Below are 12,156 nucleotides of genomic sequence, written 5' to 3' on the forward strand. Positions count from 1 at the left end.
CTTTACTTCTTTAACCAAGACTCTCGCCCACCCTCTGACGACCCCTTCTCCCGCCTCCAACACACCCCATCCACCTGGGCACCCCGTGCTGGCCTCCTACCTGCCCTCGACCTCTTCATAGCCAACTGCCGCCGCGACATTAACCGCCACCTGAACTCCCCCACCCCTCTCCCCCACTCCAACCTCTCACCCTCGGAACGTGCAGCCCTCCACTCCCGCCGTTCCAACCCCAACCTCACTATCAAACCAGCAGACAAGGGAGATATCAACAACTTCAATTTGCAAAGGATTAAAATGCTCATTAAGACATGATAAGCAGCAGAATTAACAATATGAAGAAGTTGAGAGTGGAGAGATAGACTGTTCCCTACGTCCAAATTATCAGAGATTGGTGTTGAAAGGGCACAGGAGTTCCGAGTTCAGGAGTTATGTTTAAGGAACATTGTCCTTGCTTTCACCTCTTGGTCACCCACTCCCACTGGGCCTCGGCAGAATTCATCGCTCTCCCTACTTTTCTCCCCTTCGTATCGTCCTCCCATGGTCACACTGCACCTCTCTCACTCTCTGGCCTCCTTCAGTTTTTAGTCTTTTTTTTCACTGCCCCTCTCTATCACCCCGTTTTTCCTCGCTCCTCCTACCTCTTGCAATCTGTATGCACCTCTCACACCTTCAAATACTCTCTTCCTCGGTTCCGATCTCAGCTTCCTTTGTTTAGCGAACAGTTGGCGTGGAGTCCACATGATATTCCTTGAGACGATAGAGGATAAAGCGTCTTGGTAAAGGAACAGAATATTTGTTGGGCGGTAGGTTTTTGAGATGGAGCAACTTGGGTGTTGGATCATTGGCCTTTGTCTTTGGAACAGTTTGGCATTGAAGCTGAAGGTACAGTGTGGTACAGTGTGGATTGGTACAGAATGGATTGGATCCAGAGTCTTCAGCTTGACTGGCGTCGTCAAACTGAACAGCAAACAGTGAAACCAGCCTCTGATTGACACAGCTAATATATTATTCAAATTAAAAGAAATCAGTTATCTACCAGTGCCGTGCGCCAGTCAGAGTAGAAATGAAAGAATGGGTAGGATGAATACGTAGCTTGATAGGCAGTGTAGGAGGGAGGGGATCCAATTTTTGGGACATTTGGACTGGTTCTGGGGTGGTGAGACTATGACAAGTTGGACAGTCTACACCTGGACCGGGCTGAAAGCAATGTCTTAGGGGGTGCTTTTACTAAAGCTGTTGGGGAGGGTTTAAACTAATGTGACAGGGAAATGAGAAGTAAACGACAAGGTTAGTTATAAGGTAATAACTAAAGCCTCTAACGAATGAGAAACTGAAGTCATCGTGATGAAGTGAAAGAGGAGGCAGGGAGCAAATGATAAACACAAAGAGTCTGGTGGTCTGATGGACACGTCTTTTAATGTGAGAAGTCGGTAAGGCAGGTGAACATACGGCTTGAATTAGTACCTGGGAGTATGATTGTGAATTTGTTGAGTGAAGTGTGTGATTGTAACTAAATATCCCAGGATATGGATCCTTCAGGCGGGCTAGAGGGGGACATAAAAGGATTGAATGAGTTGCCTTACTGATCAGAGAGGATATCACAGCTGTGCTGAAGGAAAGCACTATGGCAAACTCGAGCAATGAGGAAACATTGGCAGAGCTCAGAAAAAGGAAGGATGCGGTAACAAGGTTGGGACTGTAATCGGGCCTCCCAACAGCGAACGTGGGATACAGATACAAATATGCATACACGTTATGGTAAGATGTCGGAGCAACAGATTGGTGATGAAATGAGATCTTAATTTTCCCAACATTGGCTGGAATTCACTTTGTGTTAGAGGTCTAGATAAAGTAGGACTTGAAAGGAGTATCCAGAGGGGTTTTACAGAGAAGTGTGTAAATACTCCAAATCAGGAAGGCGTGATACTGGACCTGGTGTTGGGTAATGATCCCGGAGAGGTGATTGAAGTTTCAGTAGGGGATAACTTTGGGAATAATGATCACAACACCGTCAGTTTTAGCATACCCATGGACAAAGACGGGAGTGACCCTAAAGAAAGAGTGTTAACTGGTGGCAGGCCAAATACACCAAAATTCGGCAGGAGCTGGGGAATGTAGATTGTAAGCAGCTGTTTGAGGGTAGTTCCACCAATGAAATGTTGGCTGTTTTTAAAGAGAGTTGATTAGAGTGCAGAACAAATATGTTGTTATGAAAATGAGGGATCGAAATGTCAAGATTAGAGAACCATGAATGACAGTCAACGTTGTAAGACCAGTTAAGAGGAAACGTTTAACATACATAAGGTCTTTGCGACTGATGATGGACGGAAATTTGGAAGATTATCGGTAATGTTGGACCAATCTGAAATGTGGAATTAAAATGGCTAAAAAGGATCGTGAGATAACTTTAGCAAACAGGTTGATGGGAAATCCCAAAAAATTTTATACATATGTGAGGAACAAGATAGTAAGTAGAGAAAGTATTGCCCCACTCAAAGACAAGGGAGGAAAGTTACGCATGGAGGCAGATACTTAATGAGTACTTTGCATCCGTATTCACCGAGGAGACGGATATGATAGATGTTGTCTTTAAGAATAGATGTATGATTACTCCAGATCAAGTTAGCATAAGTTGGGAGGAAGTGTTGGGTATTCCCCAAGGCATTAAGGTGGATAAGTCCCCAGGTCCGAATGGGACCTATCCCAGTTAATAAGGGAAGCGAGAAAGGAAATATCTGAGGTATTAACAGCATCTTTGCGGCATCCTTGAACATGGATGAGGTCCCGGAAGATGGAGAACTGCTAATGTTGTCCACTTGTTTAAGAAAGGTAGCAGGGATAATCCAGGTAATTATAGACTTGTGAGCACGGTGTCAGTGGATGGGAAGTTGCTGGAGAATATACTGATTGTTAGGATCTATTCCAATTTAGAAAAACATGGACGCATCTATGATAGCTAACAAGGTTTTGGGCATGGAAGAACATGTCTGAACAACTTAAAAGAACTCTTTAAAGCAAGTGCAAAGATGATACATGAAGGAAGCGCTGTAAATGTAATATACATGGACTTCAGGAAGGCGTTTCATAAGGATCGTCATAGTACGCTGATGAAAAGATTAAGTAGCATGGTGTCCAGGGTGTACGAGCTAGATAGGTAAAGGAAAGGCTGGGCAATAGGTGGCAGAAAGTGATAGTGGAGGGCAGTTGATCAAAATGGAGAAATGTGACCAGTGGTGTTACACAGGGATCTGTGCTGGGACCACTATTGCTTGTAATATACATAAATGATCTGGATGAACGTGTAGGTGGTCTGATTAGCAAGTTCACATTTGACACGAACGTTGGTGGAGTAGCAGAGTGTGAAGGGGACGTCAGAGAATACAGCAAAGTGCAGATAGATTGGAGAGTTGGTCGGAGAAACGGCAGACGGAGTGCAATCCAGACTGGATCTTATTCCAGAGTGAACTCTACAATGAACGTAAGAGTCCTGGTGAAACTTAACGTACAGAGGTATCTGCGTATTCAGATCCATTGTTCTGTGAGGGTGGCAACGCAGGTCAATAGACTGGGCAAAAGGCAGACGGCATGCTTTCCTTCATCAGACGTGGTATGAGCATAAGTGTTGGCAGGTCATGTGACAGTTGCATTATACTTTGGTTCCGCCACATTTGGAATACTGCACACAGTCATGTTCGCAGCATTACCAACGGGATGTGGGTGCTTTGGAGAGGTGCAGAGGAGGTTCGCCAGGATGTTGCGTGGTTTAGAAGGCACGAGCTACGAAGAGAGTTTGAATAGATTAGAATTATTTTCATTGCAAAGACGGAGGTTGAGCGGGACCTGACTGAGGTCGACAAAACCATGAGAGGTATAGACAGGGGGGAAAGCAAGGAGGGTTTTCCCAGATGGCAGAACTCAATTACTAGAGGTCACGTGTTGAAAGTGAGAGGGGAGAGGCTGAGGGGAGCTATGCGGGCAAAATTATTCACGCAGAAGATGATGCGTGCCTGGAACGCATTACCAGTTGAGGCGGGCAGGAGAGCGTCATTTACGATGTGTCTAGACAGATAATTGAATGTACAGGGAGATGAGGGATACAGAGCCTGAGAAAAGAGGCCACAGGTTTAGATAGAGGATCTAGACTGGCGCAGGATTGAAAGGCCGAAGGGACTGTTCCTGTGCTGTAATTTCCTTTGTTCTTTGTTCTTGTTCCTTCCCTCTGACTCCCTGCCTTGTTTTCCATCCCATTGCCAGACATATTTAATCCCTCTCCAGCACCACTTACAAGTACCTCTCCTCGAACATTGGTTCCAATCCTGCCCATGTGCAAGCTGCCCATTTTGTACTGAACCTACCTCTCCCAGCATCGCTTCCAATGACCCCAGAATTTGAATCCTTCCCTCTTGCACCAGCCTTGAAACCATCTATTCATCTCAGCTATCCTGCCATTCCCACTGTGGCTAGCACGTGGCACTGGTGTTTATATTAAGATTACTACATTCTGTTTAGTTTAAGCCTAACTCCCTAAATTCAGCTTGTCAGACATCATCTTGTCTTTTTTAACCGATATTGTTGCGCCTATATGTATCACGACAGTTGGCTCTTCACTCCCTCCACCTCCATAATGTCCTCCAGTCACTCTGAAATGTTCGTGCCCCTTACACCAGGAAGGCAGCATCCCATCTGGGAATCTCTCCAACAGCTGCAGGAACACCAATTTATTCCTTTTACAATTGACTACCCCATGACGATAGCTCTGCCACGCTTTTCCCGCCATTCTTGACAGCAGAGCCAGCCACGGTGCCACGAACCTGGTCACCTTCCCCTGATGAGCCATCTCCTCCAATTGTATCGAAAATGGTTATACCTGTGACGGAGGGAGGTAGTTCAAGAGGACCACTGCACTTTTTATCTCCGTTTTCGCTATCTGTGTTACCCATCCTCTTCCTTCTTTTCTTTTATTTGTGATGTGACCAATTGACTGAATGTGCGGTCCAAGTTTGTCTGAGCTTGGACCGCACCAAAATGAATCCAACCGCAGCTCCAGAGCTGTCAAGCGGTCAGACAGGAACTGCAGCTGAGACATACATTCCTGGACGTGAAGGAGTCAGGGAAATCGGATTTGTCCCATAATTGCCACAGGAAGAGCGTAACATGTTTTTCGCAACTCCTGCGTGCCTTAACCCTTAAGTTAACAACAATGGCAGCAATAGCAAGAAAGAAGGATTGTAGGAATCTTACCATTCACTTACCTGATGCCTGTGACTTCACGAGTAAATGTCCTCTTTCTTCTACTTTGCTCTGCTACCTTCAGCAACAGAAATAGTTCGCTCCTCCTCCTTATCACACTGCTGATCGCCCGCCTCACTGAAGCCCAGTTTGTACTCCCATCTTGACTTCAACCTCCTGTAACCTGGCCGCTCCTCTCGAGTTTGGCTTCGTTTATTCACTCCTTGGTGTCACCGGTGACTGAACCGACCTGTCCCCGAACCCACCTCATTCACTCCTCAATCTCGCCCTCTTTTTGGATGCTCCTACATTACTCGCTAACATCAGCCTTTCTTCTGCACCGCTCGTCGGTCGCTGAGACTGGGACAATACAGTCCTAGGCACTTCTTCAATCTCTTCTGAGAAATATCCTCCACATGAAAGGTACTGGTAGTGAATCAGAGGTACACACACCGAATAAAGTGTTGTATGTGATGTCATTGACTCTGGGAAAATGTTGCAATATTCTGAGAGACATTAACATGTACAATCATGAACTGTGCAGTCAGGGCTGATCTAGAACATTCTGGGAAAATAGAACTGATCATACGAAAATAGCACTACAATCCAGGCTGGAGTATTCACATGCACACAGGGATCATAAACAACAGAAATTAGATCGTAAAGAATGTAAATATAAACCAGGTCCTGGTTATATCGAGGACTATGGTGAGTTGCACTGATTCGTATGAAAGGCCAAAATACTCTTACTTCCATGACGTAATCCTAAACCAGTTTTGTTCTTTGCAAATTCACAGCATAGACACTCACAGCCCAGTGAAATCGGGAGAAGGAAAGCGAAAATCACAAATTTAGATTGGGCAGAGTGAGATACAGTTAGAGATAAACAGAGGGAGACCATGACTGTCAGTGATATATTTCGGTATGCAGAGAGACAGGCACGGTATGTATACATATATATATATATATATAGAGAGAGAGAGAGAGACAGACAGACAGACAGACAGATAGACAGAGACACACACAGCTAGACTCAGGTTCAGAGATTCAGACAGACAGAGGAAGACAGAGAGAATGACAGATAGTTAACTTAGTGGTTTATTGCATGCGCAGGATCATATTATTTGGCTCCAGTAACAGATAATGGTAGTGCACTGTGATAGGCTAGTTAAATCACTGATAGATGAGCTAATACTGAAGAGGATGGTGATGTAATGCGATAGATTAAATGTAATGTAGGGGACCAGTGTGGCAGACGATGAATAGTTGAGAAAGAGAAAGCAAACCAGCATGATTGGTGAAGCTAATGTTAAATGATAAGTGTGGGAACAACAACTGTATAAACCGCAGAGGAACAAAGAGCTTGTGGGCAGTCAAGGAAGATACTTTTCTGTCTACCCATATTTAATTTTCCAATATTAAAGTTTAATTTCATGAAGGATCAACTGTGTGTCCTGGTAATATTTTATAGAGCATTGAGTGATTCATTCACAACAAGTTTTGCACATCAGATTGGACCGGGAAGAGACCTTTTCCTCTGAAAAGAGGGTGCAGCTGCAGGACATTTCCCTGTTGAACTGAGGCTCTCTTGAGGCAGACAGAATAAAAGAGTTGGCCACCCACAAAAGAAAGAGTTAACGTTTTGCTGCTAATTTGGACCATATTCTCTGAAATAAGGAGGTTCTCGAAAATGCGTAAGTACAAAGAAACCTGCTGGTGGAACACACAAATCCGAAGAATCAAAAGGTTTTTGATAAATTAAAGTTTGAGGAAACGCAGAAGATTGTTCAGGAAAACTGTGCAGGGGATGAGTAGGTCCAGAGTAAAGAGACTGAGACAAAATTCGATGTGGTGTGTTTAAGTTTGTATGGATATCACTATATCTTTAGAAAGTATAGGGGAATGAATGGGCAGAAACAGGTCAGGATTGCTTTGTTGTTTGTATTAATGATTTTGGATGCATTTGAAAGCCGTCAGATTGGTAGTTGATAATTAAAAGTAAAATAGTAGACAGTAGTCATAGTGTTAAATTGCTAGTAGACTGTTGATTTTTTAAGAGAAGGCCTGCATGAGAATTAGACTGTACTTTTAGAAATGAACAAAGTGTTTAGGCAAGGGTCTATGTGGACGGCAGAGAGGGAGGGAGAGAAAGACAGAGAAAGAGAAATTAGTACAGTGTTGAGCTTGCAGAAAAGTTCTGTGTCTGTTTCAGAGAGGAAGAAAGAGAGGGAGAGAAGTTCTGGATGCAGAAAGGCTGTGCGTGTCTGTGTGTTTGTGTGTGAGAGAGAAAGCGCTGGCTTGCAGAAAGGCTTCATATGTGTCCATGAGAGAGACAGAGTAGTTCTGACTTGCAGAAAGGTTGTGCTTGTGCGCGTGCATGTTTGTGTGTGTGTGTGTGTGTGTGTGTGTGTGTGTGTGTGTGTGTGTGTGTGTGTGTGTGTGTGTGTGTGTGTGTGTGTGTGTGTGTGTGTGTGTGTGTGTGTGTGTGTGTGTGTGTGTGTGTGTGTGTGTGTGTGTGTGAGAGAGAGAGAGAGACAGAGAGAGACTCTCTCGAGTTTCAACATTGTGATCCAGATCATATGCACAATCACATTTGGTGGTTAAATGTTGGTGTTTTGTTTCAGGGAGCTCGAGATCCAGAAGTATTTTGATTTTATTTTGCATTGTAATATCTTAACAAAGTTATTTATAAGAGGTTTTTCAATGATTGTGCATTCTACAGATGCAATAATCTAAGCAGAAAGAACGAGAACAGATCGTTTTTATTAATTAGCTGAAGCTAAAGCAGTTCAGGAACTGATAGATTGGTAAGGGACGATTGCAAGTTTTAGAGTTAGGGAATACTTATAATAATTGTCGAGGCGCTACTGGACTCCAGTGAACTGTGAGAACAGAGATAATAGATTAGCAGGATTGAAATATCAGTCAGAATGATTAATGGACGTGCAGTTGAAACACTGAGTAAGAAATATCGAGTAGCAAGAAATAATATCGTTAAAATTCTGAAAAGTGGGAAAGAAGACTTAAGGACGTATTAACTAAATGGCCAAAAGACGATACGTTTGCAATGAATAGATGAAATGAAATGGATGTGTTAATTAAGCATTACACACCTGAGGATAAATCAAAGAAGACAATATTGAAGAGGGAACAGGAGGTGGAAATTTTTAAGTTCTTTCGAGTTGAAGGAGAGGAGTTGCGGAAAGTGTTTCAGGCACCAGGCACCACAATTGATGGAGATGCCAGAGAGCTGAGTAAGTGTTTTCTCTACACAAAGACTGGGGATGAGAACATCTCCACCTGCTCAGTGCAGAACAAAGAGCCTTCATGCATGGAGTTCGAGCAGGGGACAACATTTATATATCCCAGGTTGGAAGACTTGCAAACTCTCCCCCACCCCGCCTAATTACGTGGAGATAATGTAACATTTTGTCCTGTAATAAGGGTTCAGTAGAGGCAGAGGGAAATTTAATTGGGAGGAAGCTGACCCAGAACAGAATGTTTAAAGAATAAAACGAGAGGCAGAAGAGGCGAGGATGCAAGTAGAATTAGAAGCTCTTGCCCTCAACAAAGAGAGATTGCAATGTGAAATTCGGGGACTACACACATTAAGTTAACGGATGGATGATGAAGCATATTTAAATCATTGCAGAAATGTTAGGCAGAAACAACTGGGCAGTAATACTGAAATAGATAGGGAAAGTGTTCGGGATAGGAAAGCAGAGGAAGCAATAATGTTGACAGGAAAATGGACCAGAGCAGAACAAGTAGAAAAAGAATGAGAAGAGAAAGAGGCAGGGTCTGAAGTGGAAACTGATGAGGAAAACATGTAGCAGTTTAAACAAGGGAACGAAGCCCAAGCAGGGGAAGATACTGCCATTGCTTATTAAAGGGGGAAGACAGCCACAATACATTCCTTGGGGAATCCAGGATCTGGGAGGGCTGAGCAATATGTTGCCCAGTTTAACATGATAAAGCGGGAAAGTGGATTAGAGCCTTAGACTTTTACCCATCTAAGATCAATCCCGAAGCTTTGAGAAGGGATCCACTCATCGATATTGAAAACCCAGCATACTATTCAGAAAACAATCTAAAAAGCCCGAGTCTTGTGATAGAACGACATATGGGAGGTAACCAACTGTTAACCACAAGGTTCTGGAGTGCTACTATCGAGGCACTGCTTATCAATTCAAATCTAATTTAGAGGAAGTAGTGAGTCTAATGCCCATGGCCCGCCAGGGATTCAGAGATCATGTGGTCCATGCGTTCGAAAGATGAAAAGAAGCTGGCTAGACAGCAGGAGGACTTGCAAAGAAAGTTGACACTACTGCAGCTCTTACAACTCATCTGCTTTATCCTCGATCACAACGTCTTCACCTTTGACAACCCGTTCTTCATCCAGGCACATGGAACAACTATGGGGACCAACTTTCCACCTCAGTATGCCAACAGCTTCATGCACAGTTTCGATCAAGACTTCTTCTCTTCGCAGGACCTCCACCCAACATTATACACCAAATACATTGACGACATTTTCTTCCTCTGGACTCATGGCGAGGAGTCACCGATACAACTACACTGTGATATCAACAAGTTTCATCCCACCATAAAACTCATCATGGACTTCTCTCAACTGTCTGTCTAATTCTTGAACACATGCATCTACATCAAGAATGGACCCCTCAGCACCACACTCTACCACAAACCCACAGACAACCTCACAATACTACACTCCTCCAGCTTCCATCTAAAACATTTTAAAAGATCGATCCCCTATGGACAAGCCTTATGCGTACACTGGGTCTGTTCAAATGAGGAGGAATGTGCTGGGCACCTGGAAATACTCAGGGATTCCCTCATAAGAACGGGGTACGATGCTCAACTCATCGACCGCCAGTTTCGACATGCTACAGCAAGGAACCGTAATGACATCCTCAGGAGACAGACACGTGCGGCAACCGACAGGGTACACTTCATTGTTTAGTCCTTCCCAGGGAACTGAAAAGAATTATGCCATGTTCTTCGTGACCTGCAACACATTATCAGTGAGGATGAGTACATCACCAAGAAGTCTCCCACACCTCCACTGCTTGCCTTGAAACAACCGCCAAACCACAAACAGATCATTGATCGTAGCAAGCTGCCCGACTTTCAGGACAACTCCATACAACCCTGTCACGGTAGGCGCTGCAAGAAGTGTCCGAGTATAGACATGGATGCCATCATTACACGTGGGAACACCTCCCACCATGTACATGGCAGGTACTCATGTGACTCAGCCAAGGTTGCAGCCAAGGATGCCCTGAGGCAGGGCACTTTGGGGAAACCGAGCAAAGGCTACGGCAATGGATGAATGTGCACCGCACAACAGTCAACAGACAGATGTGTTCCCTCCCGCTTGGGGAACATTTCAACTGTCCAGGATATTCGCCCTCGGAACTTCGGGTGACCATTCTCCAAGGCTGACTTCTGGACAGGCAGCAGCGAAATGTAGCCAAGCAGTGGCTGAGAGCTAAGTTCCATAACCATAGGAATGGCCTTAACAGGGACCTTCGGTTAATGACATCTGCACGTGACCACATTGCACTCTTTACACACAGACACTACTACACACGCAGTCCTACATACATACATACACACACAAACAAAGACCCACATGCACACATATACAACATATACGTTTGTGGGGTGAAACTGTACTTGCAGAGTTACGTTGTACTTTGCTCAAAAACTGCATGAATTCATGTAAGACTCAGTTTTCTCACTTTTTAGATTAGAATCAGTCTAAACATTATGGCACAGACAGAGAACACAGGACTGAAATGTGGAAGTGGTAATAGTTGCTTAAATTCTTTCGATGCTGTAGAGACAAGCAGACATGAAATCTGGAAGAGGTAATATTTGTTTATGAACTGCAGGATGGTACAGAGACAAGCAGGAGTGAAATCCTGAAGAGTTACTTGATGTTTATGACCTGCAGGATGTTGCAGAGACAAGCAGGAATGGAATCTGGAAGAAATAATCGATGTTTATGAACAGCAAGGTGTTAAAGAGACAAGGAAAAGTGACATCTGGTAGAGGTAAAATTGTTTACGGTCTGCAGGATGTTACAGAGACAAGCTGGAGTGAAATCTTGAAGAGGTAATTGTAGTTTATAATTTGCAGGATGCTACAGAGAGAAGCAGGAATGAAATCTGGAAGACATAATGGCTGTTTATGATCTGCATAATGTTACAGAAACAAGTAGGAGTGAAATCTTGAAGAGGTAATAATTGTTAATAGAATGCAGGATGTTACGGAGAAGGCAGGAGTCAAGTCTTGAAGATGTAATACTTGTTTATGGTCTGCAGGATGCTACAGAGGGAATCAGGAATGAAATCTGGAAGAGGCAACAGTTGTTTACGATCTGCTGGATGTTGGCGCAAAGCAGGATTGGAATCTTTGACAGGTAATAGTTGTTTATAATCTGCAGGATGTTACAGAGACAGGCAGAAATGAAATTTGGAGGAGGTAATTGTTGTTTATGGACTGCAAATCAGCACCATCCCTTCGAAGCTTAACCCACCCAGACACATTCTCCTATCCTATTGCTCTCCATTTACCTCTGACTAATGTACCTAAGCCACACGTCGCTGAAAACCATGGGCCATTTCTCACAGCCAATTGACGTGACCTTCACATTGTTGCATTGTGGGAAGCAAATGTAGCACCCGGAGCAAACCTACGTAGATTTGAAGAGATTCTCCACACATACAGTCGCTGGAGGTTCTTTTTCTCGAGGGTCAGTAGTGAAGGAATGCCTCATTGTCATCGGGTCAATGTGAGGCAGCCCCTGTTTATGAAAGAGTCAGTACTTGGGGAGCTTGTCGCTATCAGTGGGTCAGAACTGAGGCATTGCATTGGTAACAATGAGTCAACATTCAGCCT

Source organism: Chiloscyllium plagiosum, unplaced genomic scaffold (assembly GCF_037043375.1).
Source record: "Chiloscyllium plagiosum isolate Xiang-an unplaced genomic scaffold, Cpla_swu_hap1 HiC_scaffold_52, whole genome shotgun sequence".
NCBI classification, from domain to species: Eukaryota; Metazoa; Chordata; class Chondrichthyes; order Orectolobiformes; family Hemiscylliidae; genus Chiloscyllium; species Chiloscyllium plagiosum.